Source organism: Sus scrofa, chromosome 15, assembly GCF_054392235.1.
Source record: "Sus scrofa isolate SSC_HxYL_T2T_F1_AM1 chromosome 15, Sscrofa_HxYL_maternal_Yorkshire_Landrace_v2.0, whole genome shotgun sequence".
NCBI lineage: Eukaryota > Metazoa > Chordata > Mammalia > Artiodactyla > Suidae > Sus > Sus scrofa.
In genome coordinates this window covers 100,290,217-100,303,874 of record NC_139397.1, presented here as the reverse complement: position 1 = coordinate 100,303,874, position 13,658 = coordinate 100,290,217, and the positions used below count along the sequence as shown (strand labels likewise).

General features: G+C 35.6%; 1 pseudogene; it reads left to right on the top strand.

The window, feature by feature from the left end:
* Positions 1–10,529: 10,529 nt before the first annotated feature.
* Positions 10,530–11,389, top strand: LOC110257030 (phospholipid phosphatase 2 pseudogene; annotated as a pseudogene).
* The last annotated feature ends 2,269 nt before the right edge of the window (positions 11,390–13,658 follow it).

The window sequence follows — 13,658 nt, the reverse complement described above, 5'->3', positions numbered from 1 at the left end:
AGAAATGCAACATATTTTTATATTTTGATTTTGTAACCTGTGACTTTACTGTGTTTATTATTTCTAATAAGTTTTCTCTTGAAGTCTTCAGGGTTTTCTTTATATAAAATCACATCATCTACAAATGGTAACAGTTTTACATATTCCTTTCAAATTTGGATGACTTCTATTTTTTTTTCCCTTGCCTAATTCCTCTGGCAAAGATTCCCAATACTAAGTTGAATAAGAGAAGCAAGAGTGGGCATCTTTATCTGTTCCTGATCTTAGAGGGATAGCTTTCAGGTTTTTTACCACTGAATATAACAATAGCTGTGAGTTTGTCATCACATACAGCCTTTATTATGTTGTGGTATATTCTTTCTATACTGATTTTATTGAGATATTTTACTATAACTTGATTTTGAATCATGTCAAAATACTTTTTGCACATTTATTCAGATGCATACGATTTTGATCCTTCATTTTGTTAAAGTGGTGTATCATGCTGATTGATACCACCCTTGCATTCCAGGAATAAATCCTGCTTGAACATAGTGTATGAACCTTTTAAAGTATTGTATATTCGGTTTCATAATATTTTGTTGAGGATTTTTTTATCTGTGTTCATCAGGGCTATTGGCCCATAATTTCCCTTTTTTGATTTGTCCTTGTCTGGTTTTGCTATTGTTAGTGCAAGTTCATATGCCCAGCACACAGTGAGGCCAAGCAAAGCAAAATATCAGAGTTTGTGGCAGAGAAAGTTTTACTGCAGGCTATGCAAGGATACAGGTACTTTGTGCCCCCCAAATCTCCCTGAGCAAAATTGTAAAACATTTTTAAAAGCAAAGTGAGGGAACAGGGTAGCAGGATGGGTGACTAGCTTCTGCTCAATTCTCTGACTGGTTGATGGTGAGGTAACAGAGTGGTGTCCTATGGCCCTAGGAGGCCTAGGGGTTATGTGCTTATGGTCATTCAGTATATAACATCTTACAGTTGTTAAGGAAAGGTTTCACATTTGTAAAACAACTCAGGAAATTTGCATCAGAGACTGTTATCTAAGTGCCTCATAAAAGAGCTAAATCAGAAGATCTGGGGAAAGGGCCTGTCCCAGGAAGACCCCATAGGGTCCTGTTCCTTTAAACTATTGGGGTAATGTTGCCCTCATAATTAGTTAGGAAGTATTCCCTCCCCCTCAGTTTTGCAGAAGAGTTTGAGAAGGCTAGATGATAAACCTTCTTTGAATTACTGGTAGAATCCATCTGTGAAGTCATTTGGTCCTGGACTTTCACTTTTTGGGAAGTTTTGATTATGTTTCAATGTCCTTATTTGTTATGAGTCTACTTGGATTTTCTATTTCTTAATGATATAAGCTTAGAAAGTTGCATGAATCTCTAAAAATTTATCATTTCTTCTAGGTTGTCCAATTTGTTGGCATATAGCTGTTCATAATATTCTCTCTTAATTCTATTGCTAATGATATATATAAACAGCTATTGCTTTTAGTATGTTATCTTTAGAATTTTTTAATCTATAGGTCTGTGTGTGTGTAACTAAACTTAGCAGTCTTTAATGGGTTCTGCTTTTGTTTTTCATCCCTAAAATGTATTCTGAATGCCAAAAATATGCCCCCAATCCATGTTTTTCCTAGTACCTCCACAGAGTGAAAGAAAATTCTTATATATATGAAGGATATCTAGAAGTTAATTTTTATTATAGTTGATTTACAATGTTCTGTCTATTTCTGCTGTACAGCAAAGTAAACCAGTTTTATATATATATTATTAAATATATTTTTTTTTCTCATATTATCTTCTATCATATTCTATCACAAGTGATTGGATATAGTTTATTGTGCTATACATTAGGACCTCATTGCTTATATATTCTAAATGTAATAGTTAGCATCTATTAACTCAAAACTCCTAGTTCACTCCACTTCCTCCCATCCCTTCCCATGGAGTCTGTACATGAGTTTGTTTCTGTTCTGTAGACGGGTACATGTGTACCATATTTTAGATTCCAGTTATAAGTGATATCACACACTATTTGTCTTTCTCTTTCTTTCTCTTTTACTTAGTATGAGAATCTCTAGTTCTATCCATTACGCTGAAAATGGCATTATTTTGTTCTTTTTTATGGCTGATTAGTATTCTATTATGTATGTGTACAACATATTCTTAATCCACTCATCTGTCAATGGACATTTAGGCTGTTTCCATGTCTTGGCTATTGTGACTAGTGCTGCAGTGAACATAGGGCTGTATGTATCTTTTTCAATGAAAGTTTTGTCTAGAGTGGGATTGCCCAGGAGTGGAATTGCTGAATCATATGATAGTTCTATATTCAGTTTTCTGAGGAGCCTTCATACTGTTTTCCATAGTGTTTTTATCAGTTTATATTCCCAACAACAGTGTAGGAGGGTTCCCTTTTCTCCACATCCCCTCCAACATTTGCTATTTGTAGGCTTATTAATGATAGCCATTCTGACTGGTGTGAGGTGATACCTCATTGTAGTTTTGATTTTCATTTTTATAATAATTAGTGATGGAGTATTTTTTCATGTGCCTATTGGCCATCTGTATGTCTTCTTTGGAGAAATGTCTATTTATGTTTTCTGCCCATTTTTAAATTGGATTGTTTGGTTTTCTGCTATTGAGTTGTATGAGCTGTTTGTATATTTCAGAGTTTAAGCCCTTGTCAGTTACATCTTTTGCAAATACTTCTCTCATTCTGTAGGTTGTCTTTTTTGGGATTTTTTTTTTTATATAGTTTCCTTTGCTGATCAAAAGCTTGTAAGCTTGATTAGGTCCCATTGGTTTATTTTTATTTCTATTTCTATTGCTTTGGGAGACTGACCTAAGAAAACATTTGTATGGTTGATATCAGAATGTTTATCCTATATTCTCTTCTAGGAGTTTTATGATATCTTGTCTAATTTTTAAGTCTTTAAGCCATTTGGAAGAATTAATATCATTAAAATGGCCATAATAACCAAAGAAATCTTCAGATTTAATGAAATCCCTATCAAATTACCCATGACATTTTTCACAGAACTAGAATGAACAATCCAAAAATTTATATGGAACCATAAAAGACCCAGAATTGTTAAAGCAATCATAAGGGGGGGAGCAGAAGGCTATCACCTACACCTCTACATAATCAACAAGGAAGGCTAAGACATAGTGTAAATTGCCAGAACATTGGCGATATGCCCCCACATTCACACAAATCCCATTAGAAAAAAACTAGGAGAATTATTGATTCAATATATTTTAAGAAATCTCTATCCAATCATCAGCTGACCACTGAGCTAACTGAACAGAGACATCATTGGCTACACATGGCAACACAGAATTAGCTCAGGACAAACAGAAAAATGACAAACTTTTGTGAAGGGGTGGGATCTGATTTTCAGAGTAATCCTGTATTATTAAAGATGTTCAGTTTTCAACAAAAACACTTTGAGATACAAAATTAAACAGTAAAATAAGTTCCATATACAGAAATTAAAAGAAACTATCCCTAAGGAGGCCCAGATGTCAGAGTTAATAGAAAAAGACATTAAATTTTATTTATTATAAATATGTTTAAAGAACTAAAGGGAATTATGTCTAAAAAAATAAAGGGAAATAAGAAAAAGATGTCTCACCAAATATAAAATAACCAAGAAGATACGTAATTAAAAAAAATAAAAATAGGAAACTGGAGTTGAAAAGTAAAATAACTTAAGTGAAAAAATGTACTAGAGAGTATCAACAGCATAAATGACCTAGTCAAAGGAAAATTCAGAAGATAAGTCAATTAATAATATCTACTCAGAGATACAGATAAAAAAGAATGGAAAAAAACAAGCAGAGTTTCAGACTTGTGGGATAATATGTACAGAATCAAAGTTGCAAAGGAGTTGAAAGAAAGAAAGGGGCATAAAGAATATTTGAAGAAATAGTGTGGTAAAACCCCTGAAAACTTGATAAAAATATTAATCTCTATCCAAGAAGCTTAATAAATTCCAAGTAGGATAAAGTTAAAGATATTCACACCTAGATATATCATAGTAACAATTTTGAAAGCCTAAGACAATGAAAAATCTCTTTGCAGCAAAAGACACATTACTAACCATGTACAAGGAACCCCCGATAAAATTAACAGATGATTTCCCATCTTCAACCATAGAGTCCAAAAGGCAGTGGGATGACATTTTTAAATTACTGAAATCAAAAATTCTATGGCCAGCAAAGCTATTCTTCAAGAACAGTAGGAAGGACAAGAAGTGTCCCACAAGAAATAACATAAGGAGTCTTTTATACTGAAATACTAACAAGAAACTTGAATCCACAGGAAGAAATGAAAAAACAGAAAAAAGTTAACTATATAGATACAGATAAAATAGAGATTATTTTTTGTTTTTTATTCTCTTACATTTTCAAATGACAGTTGAATAAAGCAATAATTATCAAACTGTACTGATGCACAACTATGTAATGTACAAAAATTAAAATAATAGCACAAATGAGGGATATGGAAATGTAGATATATTGGCAAAGTTTCTGCATTAAACTTAAATTTAGCTAGGTATTAATTTGAACTAGATAATTAGTAACATGTTTATCGTAATCCTCAAGGGAACCACTAAGAAAATAACCAAAAATATTTTAAAACAAACAATGGCATGAAAATAATATATTAGGAAGTATTTATTTGACACAAAAGAATGGAGGAGCAGAAGAAGGAAGAAAAAAAGACGCATGACATATAAGAAATCAAAGAGTAAATCAGCAAAATAGTTTGACACTGGGGAAAAGATTAGACAATATGCTCATGAAACAAAAAAGAGAGTCCAGAAATATACCCCATAAGTATAATCTATAATCTGATATTTTACAAAAGAGCAAAGGTGGTACAATGGAGAAAAGACAACCTCTTCAACAAACCATTCTAAAACAACAGATGTTCATATGCAAAATATGACAATACGGACAGATATTATACCCTTCGCAGAAAATTAATTCAAAGTGGATCATGGAGCTAAATGTAAAAATGCTAAGCTAAAAACCTCCCAGAAGATAACATAGGACATGAGCTTGGGTACGGCAATGCTTTTTTATATGTGTCAAAGACACTATGCATGAAAAAGTAATGTATAAGCTAGCCTTCATTCAAAGTAAAAACTACTGCTCTGTAAAAAAAATCGAATGAGAAGATGAATCACAGACTGAGAGAAAATATTTGCAAAATATACACTTGACAGAGGACAGTTATCCAAAATATAAAAAGGACCCTCCAAACTCAACAATAAGAAAATAAATAACCCAATTTAAAAATGTACCAAAAACATTAACAAATCACTTAAGATGACATACATATGGAAAGATGATATAGAGATGTAATATAATTATGATAAGATGTTCCACATCATACATCATCAGGGAAATGCAAATTAAAACAACCAGTTACTGTCACCTATTAGGATGGTCAAAGTCCAGGACACTGGCAACACTAAATGTTGGAGAGGATCTGGAGCAATAGAAGATTTCATTTACAGCTGATAAGAATCCCAAATTGTAGAGGCACTTTGAAAGACACTCTGGTGTTTTCTTACAAAACTTAACATACTCTAACCATGGGATCCAACAATTATGTTCCTTGCTATTTACTCAAGGGAGATAAAAACTTTTGTCTACACAAAAACCTACATACAAATGATTATAACATTTTCATTCATAATTGCCAAATCTTGAAAGCCATCAAGATATCTTTCAGTAGGTGAACAGCTAAATAAACTGTGGTATATCCAGGTGATGGATTATTATTCAGCACTAAATTGAAATGGTTTGTTAATCCATGAAAAGACATGAAGGAAACTTAGATGAGTTTAAAAAAGTATATACTGTATGATCCCAACTACATGACTTTCTAGAAATGGCAAACAATTGAGAAAATAAAAATACCAGTTGCTAGGTGTGGAAAGAGGGTATAAATATGCAGACCACAAAGATTTTTTTAGGGCAGTAAAAATACTCTGTATGGTTACAATGGTGGATATATATCAATATACAGTTGTCAAAATCCATATTATGTATAACACCAAGAGTTAGCTTTGAGGTAAATTATAGACTTTAACGTTAATGTAGGTTTATCCTTGATAACAAATTACCAATCTGATGATTGATGCTGATAATGAGGGTGGCTATGCATGTGCAGGGGCAGTGGTTATAAGTAAAATCTCTATACTTCCATCTTAATTATGTTATGAACCTAAAACTGCCTTAAAAAATAAATTCTTGGGGATTCTTTTGTGGCAGAGTGGGTTAAGGATCCAGTGTTGTCACTGCAGTGGCTTGGCTCACTGCTTCTGGTGCAGGTTCAATCCCTGGCTCAGGAATTTACACATGCTGTGGGCGTGGTCAAAAAAATTAAGTCTAAAAAACAATTTACTATAAAACTATAATAATCAAGATTATGGGGAGTTCCCGTTGTGGTGCAGCAGAAAAGAATCTGACTAGGAACCATGAGGTTGCATGTTTGATCCCTGGCCTTGCTCAGTGGGTTAAGGATTTGGCATTGTCGTGAGCTGTGGTGCAGGTCACAGATGTGGCTTGGATCTGGCATGGTGTAGGCCAAAAGCAACAGCCCTAGCCTGGGAACCTCCATGTGCCACAAGTGCAGCCCTAAAAAGACTAAAAGACCAAAAAAAAAAAAAAAAAAAAAAAGATTATGTTGTACTGGCTTGAGGATAGACATACAGATTAATGGAATAGAATTGAGAGTATAGAAATAAATCCTTACCTTTATGGTCAATTTTTGAAAAGGGTGAAAAGGGTGCCAAGATAAATCAATGGGTAATGAATTTATCTTTTTAAGAAATGATGCTGGGACAACTATATATTCAGATGCAAACTAATAAAGTTGGACCCCCTATCTCATATACCTATATAAGTTAACTTAAAATAAGTCAACCTAAATGTAGGGGCTAAAATTATAACATTTTTAAAGGAAAACATAAAGGTAAATCTTAGCAGTTTGAATTTGGCAATATATATGTTTCTTATTTATGACTCTAGAAGCTTAATCAGTAAGGGAAAAATATAGTAGACCCTTGAACAATGTTGGTTTTAACTGAGTGGGTTCACTTGTATTTGGATATTTTTCAATAGTAAATAACACAGTACTACACAGACTATGGCTGGTTGAACCCAAGAATGTGGAAGGCCACAGATACAGAGGACAGATTATAAATTATGCACAAATTGACCCCCATGTTGTTCAAGGGTGAAGTGTAGATAAATTAAATTTCATCAAAAGCAAAAACTTAGCAGCAATGCAAGAACAGTTCAACATCCACAAATCAATGTGGTATACAACATTAACAAAATGAAAGATACAAATAATATGATCTTCTCAATAGAGAAAGAAAAAGCATTTGACCAAATTCAACATACATTTAGGATTAAAAAAAAAAAATTCCAACAAGCTGGGTATAGAGGGAATTTACCTCAACATAATAAAAGCTATATGCAACAAACTGACAGCTGACATTACACTCAATGGTGAAAATCTTTCAGCTTTTCCCCTAATATCAGTCACAAGAGAAGGCTGCTCATGCTCACCATTTTTATTCAATCATACTAGAAGTACTAGATAAAGCAATTAGACAACAGAATAAAAGGCATCCAAATTGGAAAGTAGGAAGTAAAATGTGCTATTTGCAGATTATATAATAATATATATAGAAAAGCCTGAAGATTCCATCCAACAGAATTAATGAACTCAATAAAGTTGAAGATTATAAATTTGATACACAAAAATCAGTTGCATTTCTACACATTAATAACGAAATATCAGAAAGAGAATTAAAGTCCCATTTACAATTGCATCAAAATAAGTAAATTCCTAGAAATAAACCAAAGAGAGAAAAAATCTACACTGAAAACTATTGATATTAATATAAGAAACTGAAGATGGCATAAATAAATGAAAAGATGTTCTGTGCCCATAGAATGGAAGAATTAATATTGTTTAAATGTCCATACTACCCACACCAATTTACAGATCCAATGTAATCCCTATAAAAATTCCAATGGTATTTTCATAGAAAATGTAAAAAAGAATCCTAAAATTTGGATACAAAAGACCTCAAATAAACAAAGAAAGAACAACAAAGCTGGAGATATCATGCTTTCTGAATTCAAACTATATTACAAAACTACAGTAACCAAAATAGTATTGTACTGACATAAAAACAGACATAAATGAATGTAGCAGAAAAGAAAGCCCAGAAATAAACCCATGCATATATACTCAATTAATTTATGAGAAAGGGGCCAAGAGTATTCATTGGGGAAAGGAATACTTTCCTCTATTGTCTCTTCAATAAACAGTGCTGGGAAAATTGGGCAGTTATATACAAGAGAATTAACTCCTTTCTTATACCTTACACAAAAATCAACTCAAAATGGATTAAATACTTGAATGTAAGACTTAAAACCACAAAATTCCTATAAGAAAACATAAGTAAGCTCCTCAATATCAATCTTGTTGACAATTTTTTGGATTTGACACCAACAAAATGAAAGGCAACAGAAACAAAAATAGTCAAGTGAGGCTACATCAAACTAAAAAGTTATGCACAGCAAAGGAAACCAACAAAAAGAAAATGAAACCTGTAGAATGGGAGACAATATTTGCAAATCATATATCTGATAAGGGTTAATATTCAAAATATATAAAGGACTCATACAACTCAACAAAAACAACCAACTTGATTTAAAAATGAGCATCTAAATAGGCATTTTACAAAGAAGACATATAGATGGCAAACAGACTCATGAAAAGATGTTCAACATCACAAATTATTAGGGAAATGTCAATCAAAACCAGAATGAGATACCACTTCACACCTGTTAGAATAGCTATTATCAAAAAGACAAGAGATAACGTGTGTTGACAAAGATGAGGAGAAAAGGGAACCATTGGGCCCTGTTGGTGATAGTGTAAATTAGTGTAGCCACTATGGCAAATAGTATGGAGATGACTCAAAAAATTAAAAAAAGAAGTACCATAAATCCAGCAATCCTACTTCTGGGTATTTATCTGACAGAAACAATTATCACCCTGAAAAGATATTTGTGCCCCCATGTTCACTGAAGCATTATTAACAATAGCCAGGATATAAAACAAATTAAGTGACCACTGATGGGTGAATGGATAGTGAAAATATATCATATTGATATATATATATACACACACACATATCACATTTATATAAAAATATAAATATGAATTTATTATTCAGCCATGAGAAAAGGAAATCTTGCCCTTTGTACCAACATGGATGGACCTTGAGAGAATTGTGCTAAGCAAATTAAGTCAGACAGAGAAAAACAAATACTGTATGATCTCATTTATATGTAGATCCTCCTTCCGAAAAAAAGAAATCAAACTCATATATAGAGAGAGTAGACTGGTGTCTGCCAGAGGCAGGAGTAGGAGGTAGACAAAATGAGGGAAGGAGATCAAAAGGTCCAAACTTCCAGTTATAAGATAAATATGTCGAGAATATAATGTACATCATGGCAACTATAGTTAACAATAATCTACCATATATTTGAAAGTTGCAGAGAGTATATCTTAGAAGTTCTCATCACAAGAAAAATAACATTAAATAATTTTTAAAAGAAAAAAAATATGGAGCTAATGCTGTGGCGCAACAGGATTGGCAGTATCTTGGGAGCGCTGGAAAACAGGTTTGATCATGGGCCTGGCACAGTGGGTTAAGGATCCAGCTTTGCCACAGCTGCGGCTTAGGTAACAACTGTGCTTTGAATCTGATCTCTGGCCCGGCAACTCAATATGCTATGGGGCAGCCAAAAATTTTTTTAAGAAAGAAAGAAAAATAGTGAGATTCTATTGAGTGAAAAATTGTGAACATTTTTAACTGTTTGGCTCTTAGAGCTTTTCTGAAATATACGGAAACTACAAACATGAGAAATAGTTGGAATTAACCACTGACAAAGGGCAACACAGACAATGAAAGTAATCAACTCTGTCTAGTAAGTAAAGCAATTATAACTACTAGAATCATCATAGACACTTTTAAACTGGTCAGTATTAAGTAAGAATGGAACCAATGTTGCTAAGATTCAACAAGCACTCTGGATTAAATCTTCAATATTTACTTCTTGAGGATATTTTCGTTAATTTGCAAACATATCAACTCCTTCCCACAACAGCATGATTTTAAAGAAAAAGTAGGGCTTCAGAGCCCCTGGTTGGGTTAAAATCCACACCAACTGGCTTGAGGCAATCCACTTAACCTTTCAGAGATTCAGGTTTTTCATCTGCAAAGTGGATTTTAATAATATATTATTGCCCCCCAGTGCGCCATGAGCTGGGCAGGAGCAAAGCTCGCCCCCTCCCCAGAGCTGCTCTGCTCTGCACTGCCGGCCACTCCCCTGCCCTGCCCTCTGCTCCCAGGTTGGGCCAGGCTCTGTGGTCATGTTACCCCATGGCCAGGCCCATATGCAAGCGGGCATGGCCCAGGGCGGGGTGGCATGGAGCAGAAGTGGGTCTTCATGCTTCTTGAGGTGCTTCTTCTCTGCACGTGTTGGTCACCTCCCTGACTTTCAGCATCCTGACGCTGGTGAACACCTGGTACAAGAGAGGTCTGTACTGCGGAGATGACTCCATCTGGTACACCATCACCTGTGGGCTCATGGCCAGTGTCATCATCACAGCCACTGTCATACTGGTGTCAGCCGGGGAGGCCTACCTGGTGTACATACTGTACTCCTGCTCTGACTTCAACAACTAGCTGGCTGTCCTTTACAAAGTGTTAGGGACGTTCCTGTTTGGGGCTATAGTGAGCCAGTTGCTGACAGACCTGGCTAAGTACATGACCGGCCGGCTGTAGCCCAACTTCCTGGCAGTGTGTGACCCTGACTGGAGCTGCATCACCTGCTCAGTGTACATGCAGGTGGATGTGTGCAGGGGAAGCGCTGCTAATGTCACCGAGTCCAGGCTGTCTTTCTGCTCTGGACACTCCTCCTTTGGGATGGAGTAGCATGGATGCAGTAGCATGGTGTTCTTGGCACTCTACGTACAGGCCCGGTTCTGTTGGAAGTGGGTATGGCTGCTGAGGCCCACTGTGCAGTTCTTCCTGGTGGCCTTTGCCCTCTAAGTGGACTATACCCACATGCCTAACCACAAGCACTACTGGAGTGATGTTCTCATTGGCTTCTTGCAGGGAGCACTGGTGGCCAGCCTCACTGTCTGATACATCTCCAACTTCTTCAAAGTCCAGCACCTGCAGCACAGCCAGGAGGAGGGGGAGCTGGAATGGAAGCCTAGTCTTTCACTGACCCTGGGTAAGACCTATTGCAACCACTATGGGTAGCTGGTCTCCTCCTCCTGAGGCCCAGAGCTGCCTCCAGCTGGGTCCTGTGGTCCTGGCAGGTCCCTTACCTGGGATGGTGGTAAGGGCTCTGGACTCCCCGGCTGGATCCTGGAACGAGCTCCACTGATCCACCTCATGTGCACTGGACCAGGGATCTGGGGGTGCCTGGGGCATTCCTAGCGTTTGGAGGGGGACCCTTCCTCTGGACCTCCTTTTGCTGGGTTAGGGAAGGGACCACGTAATCCCAATGGATGCTGTTTTTGTAAATATAATGTATATGTGGGTTTTTAGTAAAATAGGGCATTTGCTTGAAAATATATTTATATATTATTTAAGGATATGGGAGGATTAAATGAGTTTTTTGAGTATATAAAAGGATGTGGCAGAAAATAGGGATTAAACAAATGCGTATTGAACAGATTTATTTTACTAAATTAAATAAATGGTTCTTGGTTTTTTATGTTGTTTTAAACAATTACAATTTATTTTAAAAATTCCAATTCTGGAGTTCCCGTCATGGCTCAGTGGTTAAGGAATTCGACTAGGAACCATGAGGTTGCAGGTTCAATCCCTGGCCTTGTTCAGTGGGTTAAGGATCCGACGTTGCCATGAGCTGTGGTGTAGATCGCAGACACAGCTCGGATCCCATAGGCTGGCGGCTGTAGCTCCGATTAGACCCCTAGCCTGGGAACCTCAATATGCCACAGGAGCAGCCCTAGAAAAGGCAAAAAATAAATTTTAAAAATAAAAATAAAAATTCCAATTCTTGCACTAAACCCTATTGGTATAATAAAAAAAAATACATACTTTATGAGGAGATGTCCAAAGTAGATTACCTATTGGGAGAAACTAGCACAGTGACCTGTGAGAACATTCTACCACCCTTGCTGAGTGTTAGGTGGTATTATATCTGTACCTTCACATAGAAGAGGATCTTGAGATTACTGGGTTTGTAGGGCACAACCTCCTTCTGAAGAACACAATGTCAATCTTCCAGCATTAAGTTAAGATTCTCTACAATAATGCTGTTCACATTTTGAAGGAGAAAAATGGATTCAGTCTGATGATCACAAGCTGCTCTAGGAATATTACCATAATCACTAAGTTTCAGCTGGTTTAAACTACTTAATCATAAATTTGAGATTGCAAAAAGAGAGGTATATACAGAATTTACCTGTCTCAAAAAGGTATTTTTTTAAAATACATTGAAAGCTTTAAGTAGATCGGTTTGAAGCTGACCTATGACCACATGAGGGTTTTTTCCATTAGGTGACATAGTCTGTTTCAATCTTTCAGATATATTGATGTTTCAAACAAAAAGAAGAAAGAAAATCTCTAGAGTACTGTAATCTGTATTTGACATTACATCAATATGACCAAGAATATCAAATAAAGCTGCATGAATGAATAAGATTTCAAAAATGTAGAGGTGCTAATCATAGGGGAAAAAAAAGTCAAGTAACAGAAGCCAGTTAAAAGTTAAGCTTCTCAAAGTTTAATTCAAGTCTTATCCAGTCTTAAAAATACACTACTATCCTCAACTTCAAGTTATTTCTGTTTAACAGATGTTGTAGTGCTTACTGTGTACAAGATTCTGGTGCTAGCTGGTTAACTTCTTTCTCTCCCACTTCGAGTATTGTCAGATGTGGTTCTTTTAAAAAATACATTATTGCTTTTCAAAAGAAACTAAAGCAAAAATAGACGGGTCTTAATTAAATGTAAGAGTGTCTGCACAGCTAGGGAAATCATAGACAAAATGAAACGACAACTTACTTGAATGGGAGAAAACGTTTGCAAATGATATAACCAATAATAGGGTAATACAAAAAAATATAACCATGACATTTTTCACAGAACTAGAACAAACAATCTAAACATTTATATGGAACAACAAAAGATCCAGAATCACCAAAGCAATCCTGAGAAACAAAAGCCAAGCAGGAGGCATAACTCTCCCAGACTTCAAGAAATACTACAAAGCCACAGTCATCAAAACAGTGTGGTACTGGTATCAAAACAGACAGACAGACCAATGGAACAGAATAGAGAATCTGGAAATAAACCCTGACACCTATGGTCAATTAATCTTTGACAAGGGAGGCAAGAACATAAAATGGGAAAAAGAAAGTCTCTTCAGCAAGCATTGCTGGGAAACCTGGACAGCTGCATGCAAAGCAATGAAATTAGAACACACCCTCACACCATGCACAAAAATAAACTCCAAATGGCTGAAAGACTTAAACATAAGACAGGACACCATCAAACTCCTAGAAGAGAACATAGGCAA